At 41.6% G+C, this 11,757-nt stretch overlaps 1 long non-coding RNA gene across 1 annotated transcript; it reads left to right on the forward strand.

Moving 5' to 3' along the window:
- The first annotated feature begins 5,298 nt into the window (after window positions 1-5,298).
- Window positions 5,299-6,148, forward strand: LOC141761769 (uncharacterized). The gene is made up of 2 exons (XR_012592635.1): window positions 5,299-5,504; window positions 5,609-6,148. It is a non-coding gene; the product is annotated as an uncharacterized LOC141761769 (long non-coding RNA).
- Window positions 6,149-11,757: the final 5,609 nt, after the last annotated feature.

An 11,757-nucleotide genomic window follows, 5' to 3' on the forward strand; every position in this document is an offset into this window, starting at 1 on the left:
ATCGCTGCTGTCACAGCTGGGAAACTGAGATGAAGCTGCTGCTGCTGTTGCTGTTGGTCTGCAGGAGGAAACTATCAGATATAAAGTATACATGTACTGTACTGTTAAAATATGCCTGGCTCAGCCCCACGACACTGATCCTGATGCTGTGTTCACACTATGAGCGACACTACAAGTCACTTTCAATGGAGGTCGTTGGCATGAAGCTACAAACTGACGGCTGTGATGCGCTACAAATAAAGCTGAGCTGGTCTCAACTTTTTTTTCAGCGCTTTTTTTCCGTTCTGTCTAAAAAAATAGTCAGTTCCCACGACGTAACTACGTCAACGAGCGCTTGAGCAACATTTCAACGGCGAGTCGCCTAAAATCTATCTGCCACGCTGGCTGTTTTGTTGCTTTTGTCGCTCATAGTGTGAACGTAGCTTTAACATCGGCCCAGGACATCTGATGGTATGAGATTAGAAATGGTTTCGTTTTGATGATTTTAATGCTTTTTAATGCTTTTTAATGCTTCCAACCAAAACTTTAAACCAAATAATTTTTGCATGCCACCCATCGGGCTCCGGGGGCCGAGGGTGAGGGTAGGCATCACCCTAACCCTAACCCCTAACCCTGGCCCCAAAGAGACTCTCATCACCCACAGATCCCCAGGCCCCCTGGCCCTTGGCCCCTGGCCCAAACCCTGTTCTCCGGCCGGACCGGTGGACCCACTCTTAAGCACCCTCCCCCGAGCTACTCACCAATAACTGCCCAGGCCAGAGCCTCGCGCCCACCTGTCACTTCGTGCCCCTGGTACTCCACCAGAGTACCAGGAAGAGGGACCCACATTCGGCCGCCCTACCTGCCCCACACCCCTCGGCTGTGAGTGTGTGGACTTTGTAATTTTTTTTCAAAGTCTCTTGGTCATCTTGCCTCTGGTAGTACACCAGAGCACCAGGGAACGCTGGCCATGCAATTGTCCGCAAGAAAACCACATAGTTAGGTTAAGGGAAAACATCATGGTTGGGCTTAAAATAAGTACCTAAACTAAGTCAAATACATACGGAAACAACAACACGTCATAAACGTCAATAAAAAACACGTGACAATCGGCACTAACCGGTCAACACCGGTCTCCTGGTTAAAAGTCAGGATACATTGCGTACAAATGAAGAGCGGAGTATGCTTAACACCTTGCAGATTATCGTGACATTTATACGCCTTTTAGTGTGAACGGGCTGGAATAAACATCCCTGCTTCACAGGGGAACAACTGTATCGTGACTTCAGCTCCTCCTGGTATCTTCCTGATGGGAAGAGACTGAACCTCAACATGACGGCTACAGCGTACATTAGGTTGGTCACACGGGGACGAGCTTCCCGCAGCGGTAGACAGATGATATGAGCTGCTGATGAACCCAGTGTATGATGGGTAATAGAAGTTGTAACAGCCTGCCAGCCGGCGACCTGCCGTGATTGATGTGGCCCCTCGTGGATGCGTGAAGGCTGATCTCAGAGCAGCGATGCTCCTGAAACAACGACGCCAGGGTCAGAAAAGTCAGAGGTCGATGGTCCATCAGCGGAGAGGACGGGGACGCCGTAATAGAATCTGTTCTCCTCAGACGCTTCGTTTTAGTCTCTCTTCGCCGCACACTTTGCTTAACGGTCTCAGTTATGAAGCAAAAAGCTGCAAAAAAAAGAGGCTTTTTATTAGTATTTCATGTTGTATTAACTCTATATGTTTTAATCTTTCTGCACGACGATGAAAGAAAGAAAGAAAGAAAGATAGAAAAATAAAACAACAATCAAAATCTTGACCAACTCAGACAATTAATATCTGTGTAATCTTTATTAAAAACTATTTACAGAAAGGGGAAGACACACTGCAAATAATGAAATCAAATGAGTAAAAATGATATATATAATAATAAATTAAATAACTAAATAAGAGACGACGCAGGGACGTGATGGTACAAACAGTCTCGGGGCTCCTACATTAAATCTGCTGCATCATCTCCTCTCTGTTTGTTTGCAGGGGGAAGCCTGACCTTAGACCTGTGACCCAAAGAGCTGTTAACAAGACCAGAGAGAGTCAGTGTGAGACATCTGAGACGTCTGAGGCAGCAGGTGGACATGGGGGGGACGGGGGACGGGGGGACGGGGGGACGGACAGCTAACAGCCAATCAGCTGTCAGGAGAGCAGGGAAATCCCCTCTAACTTTAGATCCTGATTAAAGAGCATTTTGTCCTGAATCATGAAACCAGAGCGTGAACTAATATTTATAAAGTTTAAAAGTAGAGAGGAGGTGACTTTCAAGATTTCTGAGGTAGAAAACCTTTTGACCTCATTTCTCTTCAACCTGTAATATTTCAGCTAATTTAATTATCCCTTCATTAATTAACGTTAACAGTAAGTCGTCCCGTGAGAGCGAAGCTTTAGAGGTTCATCACACACCGTGGATTCACAGCTCTCTACTACGGGAGCAAAGCAATGTACGGCTATATGGAGAGAGCTGGATTTACTCCGCTGTTTATTTTCCCTTTTATTTATTTATGTATTTATTTAATTTTTTTCATTTATGTATTCTTGTATGTTAGCATTTATTTTTTTATTTATTACATTTCACCCCTTATTTATTTCCCAAAAACTTTCTGTATTATTTTCTTTTTACATTTCTTTATGCATTTCTGCCTCATTCTGCAAATGTGGGGGCTGTCACTGTATAAAATAAATCAAAAATAAATGCAAAAATAAATAAATTACTCAAAAATAAATACATAAATAAATAACATGGAAATATCAATTTATGTCAGATTTGATCAATTAATTAATGGCTACATTTATTTTTATATTATTTTTGCTGCATTTAATAAAAACTATTTAGTTAGCTGTATTCATTCATTAATTTTTTATGTTGGCAGGTTCTGTCCTCCGTGGTTATGTGTTCTGGATAGGTCATTTTTAATATTTATAAGCAGACGATTTACGTTTCATTAACTGATTTTTCCAATTTAACAGTTTTGAAATAAGACTGAAATAAACCCTGAGTTCTCATCCCCTCCTGTATCAGCAGGTATTCAGCAGGAACATTAATGACCAGTGGAAAGACGTTTTCTTTGTTCTTCACCTCGCCGCCTCTCCGCTCTGCATAATGAACAGGGCAGAATACAATTATTACAATTACCCAGAGCGAGATGACCCCAATCAAGTCATTCACCAGAAGCAATTATAACGAGCTGCCAGACATTTCAATAGCAGGGACCCTTTTTCTGTGTGACGGCTAATAATGAAGTCAAGAACTCAGACTGAAGAGAGAGAATAACATATTTTACTGTCAGCCTTTAAACACATTCTGTTATTGCGACTTCTTCCTCTTCCTCCGCTGGTCAGACGTAGTGAGACGCTGTCGTCCACTAGACACTTATTTGTCTTGACAAAGTGTGTTTTCTTTGTTAAAAATATATATATTTTTTTACCATAGACTGTAAATGAGAAGTAGACGTAGTCACTGTGACGTCACCCATTGTTTTGTAGACGGTTTTGGCCGTCACCATCTTGTTTTTGATCATCAACATTTTGGTTTTTGACCGTCGCCATCTTGGTTTTTGACCATCACCATCTTGGTTTTTGAACATCGCCATCTTGGTTTTTGACCATCACCATCTTGGTTTCTGGGTGTCACCTTCTTGGCTTTTGTCAGTCGCCATCTTAGTTTTTCACACAACTCAGCCTCCTTGGTAAAGTCTACTCCAAGGTGCTGGAAAGGAGGTTTCAGCCGATAGTTGAACCTCGGATCGAAGAGAAACAATGCGGATTCCGTCCTGGCCGTGGAACAACGGTCAGCTCTTCACTCTCGCAAGGATCCTGGTGAGGCCTAGGAGTATGCCTATCCAGTCTACATGTGTTTTGCGGACTTGGAGAAGGCGCGAGAGATACCGGGAGATACTGTGGGGGTTGCTGAGGGAGTAGGGAGTGAGGGGGGCACTTCTCAGGGCCATCCAATCCCTGTCCGCCCAAAGCGAGAGCTGTGTTCGGGTTTTCGGCAATAAGTCGGACTCGTTTCCGGTGGGGGTTGGCCTCCGTCAGGGCTGCACTTTGTCACCAATCCTGTTCGTGATATTCATGGACAGGATATCGAGGCGTAGTCGGGGGGAGGTGGGTTTGCAGTTCAGTGTGCTGAAGAGCTCATCGCTGCTTTTTGCAGATGATGTGGTCCTGTTGGCATCATCGGTCTGCGGCCTCCAGCACTCACTGGATCAGTTCGCAGCCGAGTGTGAAGCGGCCGGGATGATGATCAGTACCTCTTAATCTGAGGCCATGGTTCTCAAAAGGAAACCGGTGGATTGCCTACTCCGGGTAGGGATTAGTCCTTACCCCAAGTGAAGGAGTTCAAGTACCTCAGGGTCTTGTTCGCGAGTGAGGGGACTATGGTATTACGGTACTACGGTATTGCATTCTCCTTACCGCACCGTTGTGACGAAAGGAGAGCTGAGCCGGAAGGCAAGGCTCTCGATCTACCGGTCAATCTTCGTTCCTACTCTCACCTATGGTCATGAGGGCTGGGTCAGGACCGAAAGAACTAGATTGCGGGTACAAGCGGCCGAAATGGGTTTCCTCAGGAGGGTGGCTGGCGTCTCCCTTAGAGATAGGACTCGGAGTAGAGCCGCTACTTCTTTGCGTCGACAGGAGCCAGCTGAGGTGGGGTCCTGCTGGAGCTGTTGACCCCTTGACCCGACCCCGGATAAGCGGTTGAAGATGGATGGATGGATAAAAATAAATACATTAATAAATAAAAGAGAAAATTAAACTGAATAATAAATACATAAGGGAATTAATACAAAGATAAATGAATAAAGAACCAAAATAAAACAGAAATATTATTTTATGTCACATTTTATCGATTCATTAATGGCTACTTTTATTTTAATATTTTTTTTCCCACATTTAATTACATTTTCATGTATTTATTTATTAAGTAATTTGTTTATTTATTCATTTAATTTAGATTTTTGACGGTTCTTCCTCCACACCACAGCAATTTCCCTCAGGATGAATAAAGTTTTATCATATCTTAAAGGTCACATATTATACTCCATTTAAACTAGTTATTATAGGTCTCAGACACCTCCAAACCATGTCTCTGAAGTTTTTTTTTCAAAAAAACAATCAGATCATGCATTCCAGCATGTCTCTATAACCTCTGTTTCAGCCCATTTCCAAAAGTGCTGATTTCTGTGTCTGTAGCCTCTGTCTCCTCCCACTCTGCTCTGATTGGTCAGCGTTTTCTGTCAATCAAACGTCCTCAACAACACAGCGTCACCCTCCCCGCCCCCCTCGCGGCCTGAGAGCAGGGAGAGAGAGGAGTGGAGAGAGAGGAGCTAGAATAGAGCTTATAAACCACTTTAAAGTTTATAAACCAGAAACTTCACCCAGCGCACGTTACCGGAGGAATCTGATCAGAAATCGGCGACACATGATGAACATCTGCGGTCCAGATTCCAGGTTTTCCTGACGGTTTCTCTCAGGTAAATAATACTATTTATATCTCTGTTAGTTAGCTCAGTGTTTACCTCATGCATCAACTCTGTAAACCGTAAACATACACTCTGTTTTACGTCTGTCTTTACAGATCCATCTGTGAGAAATGACCGACAGAATCATCCCAGAGGAGAGCAGACAGCTGAGAGCAGACAGCTGTGGGCAGATGGGAGATACAGAGCTAACCCGTTAGCATGTAGCTACATGCTAACGGGTTAGCTCTGTTTACATGGAGATACAGAGCTAACCCGTTAGCATGTAGCTAACCCGTTAGCATGTAGCTACATGCTAACGGGTTAGCTACATGCTACCGCTATGACACGGTGTGTAAACACAGCGACCATCAGGGTGGAAAATAGAAGATGTGAAACAGTAGTCAGTTCATTATTTCTGCTAAAAGATAAATGTATGGAAGATCAGAGTAATGGTATATTATTTACAGTAGTAGCTGTCTCTGTGTTACCATGACTACAGACCACCGGAGCTTAGCTTACTGTAGTTTACCAGAGCTGAAGACTTTCTCCTGTACCATGTTAACATAACTAACTAACAGGTGAGATGATTACAAATGCTGTGAATAATTAATATTGTCATCTGTCTACTCAAATAAAGTTTGACTGTGAAACAGAAATGTGTTGTGTTGCTTACAAGTCACTATTTACTACCTGTACTCTGCTACATGCATGACATCAAATATATATAATATATAAATATCATCTGTTTAAACAGTGTAATTACATAAAGCCTTTGTGAAAGAACATGTTATATTTAGATGATGGGAGTACATGAAGCCTGTTCTGCTGGTTCTTGCAGACTAACTGTAGGAGCTACTTTGCTCAAGTTCGGTTGAGGAGGAGAGACAGTGACGCGCTGTGGGGCGGGGTCAGCTACTGAAGGTTCTCTCTGGTTCGACCAGGAAACCCTTACATGGCTTGCAATTCTCAAATGACGTCAGAATACAAGGAAAAAAGCGATTTTTTTTTCTGCACCCATTTCCGGACAAACGGAGGAGGAGAAAAAGAGAGAGGATGGTCTTTTATGATACTATGGTGGCCTGTAGACACACTGGGGACAGATATTGATGTTTAAAAGACATGGAAAAGTGCATTTTGCATAATAGGTGACCTTTAAGAAAGAAAAAGCTCAGATGTGACTGCAGAAGATTCCTGCTCTCCTGTATGTTTCACATCCCAGCGATACTGACTTCTAAAAGTCATTACATGTAAATATGAAAGAAATAATATCAGGTCTTCTATTAATATCTGTTCCTCAAACAGCACATAACAACCCGTATTAATGACCCGGTGTGTAAAATATAGTGAAAACCAAAAACCCTGAAACCTCTCAGGTTCTTCAGGTTGTGGATCATTTAGTTCCTGCAATAGAAACAGAGCTTTAAAATACTATTAAGGGATAATAATAGAAGCAATTTACAGCTACGAGTCTTCTGAGAGACGACGAGGTAAATATATCCTCTATGCTTCCTACAAAATTAAAGAAATATATCTAAATGTTTTCCATGTCTTGTGTCGGTCTGATCTGATGAATAATGTTTTGGTGGAGGTGAGCTGGACGCTGAGTCAGTCCTGAATCAGCAGAGTCATCGTCCTGCAGTCAGACACTTCCTGTCCAGACCGGCCCGTCCTCGCCCACATGGCCCGAGGCTGGCACGGGTCAGCAGGGCCACCGGGCGCCGTGCGTCCGTCAGGCTGTTATGTAATCGCCTCCATCAGCAACAACCTGCCTGCTGCCACCTCTCATACAGTATCACACAGTAACAACCACTGACCCTGGATCAGGTTTAGCAGCAGTTCTGTGACAGTAAATAAATAAATAAATAAAGAGTCTCATCATCAGGACAGAGACGACCTGTTGAGGAGAGAATCAACCAGACCTTTGTTGCTCCGAGCAGAAACATCAATAGAGTCTCAGTGTTTGTGGATCCATCAGAAAAGGAGGAGACAGGAAATGAGACCGACCCTCAGGCCTTGCTGCCAGGAAGAACAACTCACCGCCAAAATAAATGTAGCCTATTACAGTCATATACCACAATGGAAAAATCAGCATTTACAGAAATAAAAGTCTGGAATATAAAATGTGACTTAATTAAACAGTGTTAGTGGAATGATTTGTTCAGAGATTCAAAGTAAAAATTTTGTTTTTAAACACTGTATCTCCAGTTTTAGGGATTTTCATGTTTTCAGTAGAAGGAGGAGAAGAAACAAACAAGGATTCAAAGAAGGAAAGAAAGAGAAGAAGATAGAATGAAAGAGTTTTAAAGAAAAAGCCTCAAAAAGTGATGAATAAACAACACAAATGTTAACAGAAAGAAGGGAGGATGAAAGAGAGAATAGAAAGAAGTTAAGAAAGAAAGAAATAGAAAGATAGTTATTTTATTTTATTTTATTTTATTTGCACACACATAAAACTTAAGACTTAAAAAATAATAAATGTGACAGGAGAGGTCAAGAAGCCGCAGGCTTATACAACAGACCTCCCATCAACATAAAGAGGAAAACAAATAATAACAAAAGAGGGAGAAAAAAAAGAAAACTGAGCCAACATCATTTAGAAAAATACCAAAAAAGTATATGACAAAAACAATATGTGTGTGTATAAAAAACTACAATATTCGTCGCTCTTGAATGCAGCAACATGTGTGTTTCTAATTATTTTGCTTGACTGACATTATTATGGGAAGCATGATACAACCAGTTATATCATATTGTGTTCTTTGATTTCCTTTATTTTAGTTTCAAAACTTTATTGAGCAACTTTTACCTCTGAGAGCAAACCTACAGAGGTCAAAGGTCACACAGCTGCATAGCTTTAAGACAAACTTTTATTTAGAAAAACTTCTTATTTCGTTTTAAAGACACAAGACTTTAAATCTGGATCTGAAAGAACCCACAAACTTAGATAAATAGAGGAGTAAAAAGTACAACAAGTAGAAAGTCTACTCAGTACTGCAGTACAGTACAAGTGAAGTGGTTTTTGGAGGGTAGAAGTGGAAACGTGGTCTTGGCCAGCCGGGCCTCTCTGGCACAGCGCTGTGTTTTCTGCTCCCAGCGTTCCCAGAGCGTTGGGACGGCGCTGCCCCAGTGATTGATGGAGCTATTCTTATTACTGTGACCCGTTACGTAAAAACACAGTCAGACCCTAAAAATAAGAACAGGCGTTTCAGGACATTCATTGTTTGCTTTAGTACCGGACCAGGAATCTGGATCCATCAGTCACCCCGCCCCCCCTCTTCCCCTCACAAATTAGTCGCATTAGCGCCGGCCGCGTGCTGCTGTGGATAAAAGTTATTGATGTGCGTCTGTTGTGGCTGAGCCCACATGAACTGGTGCATGATGGGAGGGGAGTTATCGGCTCGCCGTGTGTGAAACATACGAGCAGAAATAGAAGACAGAGCTTTCCAAGAAAGAGTAAATGAATGTGGATGAGTTCACGTCACCTGCTGGAAGAGTCCCAGATCTGATGGTTCAGATCAGACTGGAGGACACGGGATCATCAGGTCTGATCTGGATCGCCTGGTTCAGTTCAGACTCTATACAGGTATGATTGCAGTTCGCAGACTGTATTTAAGAAGTGTACAAAATCATCATGATGTCACCTATGGGTTTGTGGACTGCCGTTTTGAAGTCTTGAGTTCAGTATTTTGGGCTGTCCGTCCCCATCTTAGTTTTTTGACCGTCACCATCTTGTTTTTTTGCAACCAGAAGTGACACCAGAGGGTGGAGCTAAGTACAACTGAACGCTGAATAAGACATTTTTAGGCAACCAAAAATGTTACAATTAACTTTGATGAAGTGAAAACAGACTGTGAAAGGGTTAAAGTTGTAAGATGAAAACACGGACAACTCCCAGACCGGACAACGCCGTGGTAGAGACCTGTCAATCTGGAAAAACATCTGGAAAATTGATGAACAATGAATACACATTGTTTCATGAAATTAATTTTCTGCATGAATCGTATTTTTTTATGACTTAATTTTCTGTTTTTATTTATAATATATATAATCTCATAATGACAGGAAGGTGTGGAGGCTGTAACATTTAATAGTTTCTGCCTATGCACTTATACTGTCCACCTGCACCAACAACAATAAATGTATTTACAACATTTACCGAAACAGTGATTATAAAGTGCTTTACAACAAGAAACCAGTAAACCGTAAAAATATCAGGAACAAAGATAATAATGAAACAGATAACCTTTCAGTTCCTTAAGTTCACTTCCTCAGAACGAATACATCTTTACTGCAGCTTCAGCTCATCACTTCTTTATATATAAAATATAAAACACGTCCATGATGGTAAAATAGATAAAAAAAGTGTAGTCATTGATTGTGATGGGACCTTCCTTTATAAACCATGATGAGAGTATATGTGATAAACTGATGTGATGGATTCTGCATCGACTGTGTAATTATGTTGCAGTAATGTGCTCGCTGTTATTCTGCGGCTGTGCTTGTGTTGGTGTCGGGGGGGAGGGGATGTCATTCGGTGTGTGTGTGATAGTCTGGCAGTTTCATCAACCATGCTAATAGAGTCTGCAGAGAGGTCATGGCTGCACGTCTGAAAATAACAGTGTGTGAAACTACTGTTTGCTTTTTTATACCGTCAGCAGAGAAACTGAAGGTAACAGGTCTGTTTACTGCAAATACAAGGACGTAGTTTTGTCTTATTATTCAGTTCTTTTGTCTGTTAATGAGTCCTAAAAAATCTTAAGAATTAAGAAATATTTTAGGAGAGTAACAGGAAAAATCATAAATAATAAAATAAAATAAATAAATAAATAAATAATAAAAAAAAAAAAATCCATCGTGGTCCTCTTTCCAGGAACACAATGGTCATGTTCAGCTAATCTACCCTAATAAAATATATATGATAATTAACCAGACTACTGGACTCTCCTCCAGATAACAGCTTAAAGTGGCAGTAGGCAGTATATCTTTGGTATCATTGGGCAAAAATTCCATAATACAGCATATTGTAATTCAAGTGTTCTGAGAGAAAACTAGACTTCTGCTCCTCCTCATGGCTCTGTTTTCAGGCTTTAGGAAATCTAGCCCGTGACGGGAGACTTTGACCAATCACAGGTCATTTCATTGAGAGAGAGAGCGTTCCTATTGGCTGTTCTCCGGTCATGTGACCGGAACTTGGCGTTCCTTCGCCAGATTTCACAATGACGGCGGCGTCACAAACCTTCTCATTTTACAGCTAAACCGTGCACTACAAGATGATTCTGAAAACATTTGAGGAGAGATATAGACATTAACGTAACAGAATATTGATTCATATTTGATCAGCGCTGCCTAGTTTGACCGTTTGGTCGGAGTTTGCGAGTGATTGACAGCCGGCTCTCATAAACAGCAGCTGGACAGCAGACCTCAGCTCAGCTCTTACTGCTTGTTTCCTCCGGTCTGTGAAATCTTGCAGATGCCGTTAGGAGCACCGGACACCGGAGGACACAGAGGCACATGATTTTTTTCAGGTACCTGTTTCATGTACTACTGTCACAATATATAGCGACTGTTTTATAAAAATAATTTTGTAATCATATTTGCTCCAATCTCGCCTGCTTCAGCTTTAATTGCTTCATCTTGAGAAAACAAAATGCTGTTAGAATATTGTGTAGAGCAAAACAAAAGCTGTTCTTTCAAGATAATGGAATATTTTGATCATGTCAACATGCAAAGATACAGATAGCTGACTTAATGGGTTTTGTTTTTCATATTTTAACCTAAATATAATTTAAAACAGAGAAGAATTAAACTGCAAAAACCAAGATGGCGATGTCCAAAAATCAAGATGGCGACGGCCCAAAACCAAGATGATGACAGTCAAAAACCAAGATGGAGACGAACAAAAACCAAAATGACAACAGCCAAAAACCAAGATGGTGACAGATATAAACCAAGATGGCGACGACCAAAAACCAAGATGATGTCGGTCAAAAATCAAGATGGAGACGAACAAAAACCAAGATAATGACAACCAACACCAAGATGGGTGACGGAACAAAAAACAATATGGCGACGGCCTAAATACCGACCTCAAGGCTTCAAAATCGTAATTGACAAACCAATGGGTGACATCACGATGACTACGTCCACTTCTTACATATAAAGTCTATGTGGTTTACAGTCCTGTTAAAACTACTCTGCTGGAGTTTAACGGTCTTCCTAACCTGAGTTTTGGGAGCTCGTGGAGGCGACGTGGCTCTATGGTTTA

The sequence above is a fragment of the Sebastes fasciatus genome, chromosome 23 (assembly GCF_043250625.1).
Source record: "Sebastes fasciatus isolate fSebFas1 chromosome 23, fSebFas1.pri, whole genome shotgun sequence".
Taxonomy (NCBI): Eukaryota; Metazoa; Chordata; class Actinopteri; order Perciformes; family Sebastidae; genus Sebastes; species Sebastes fasciatus.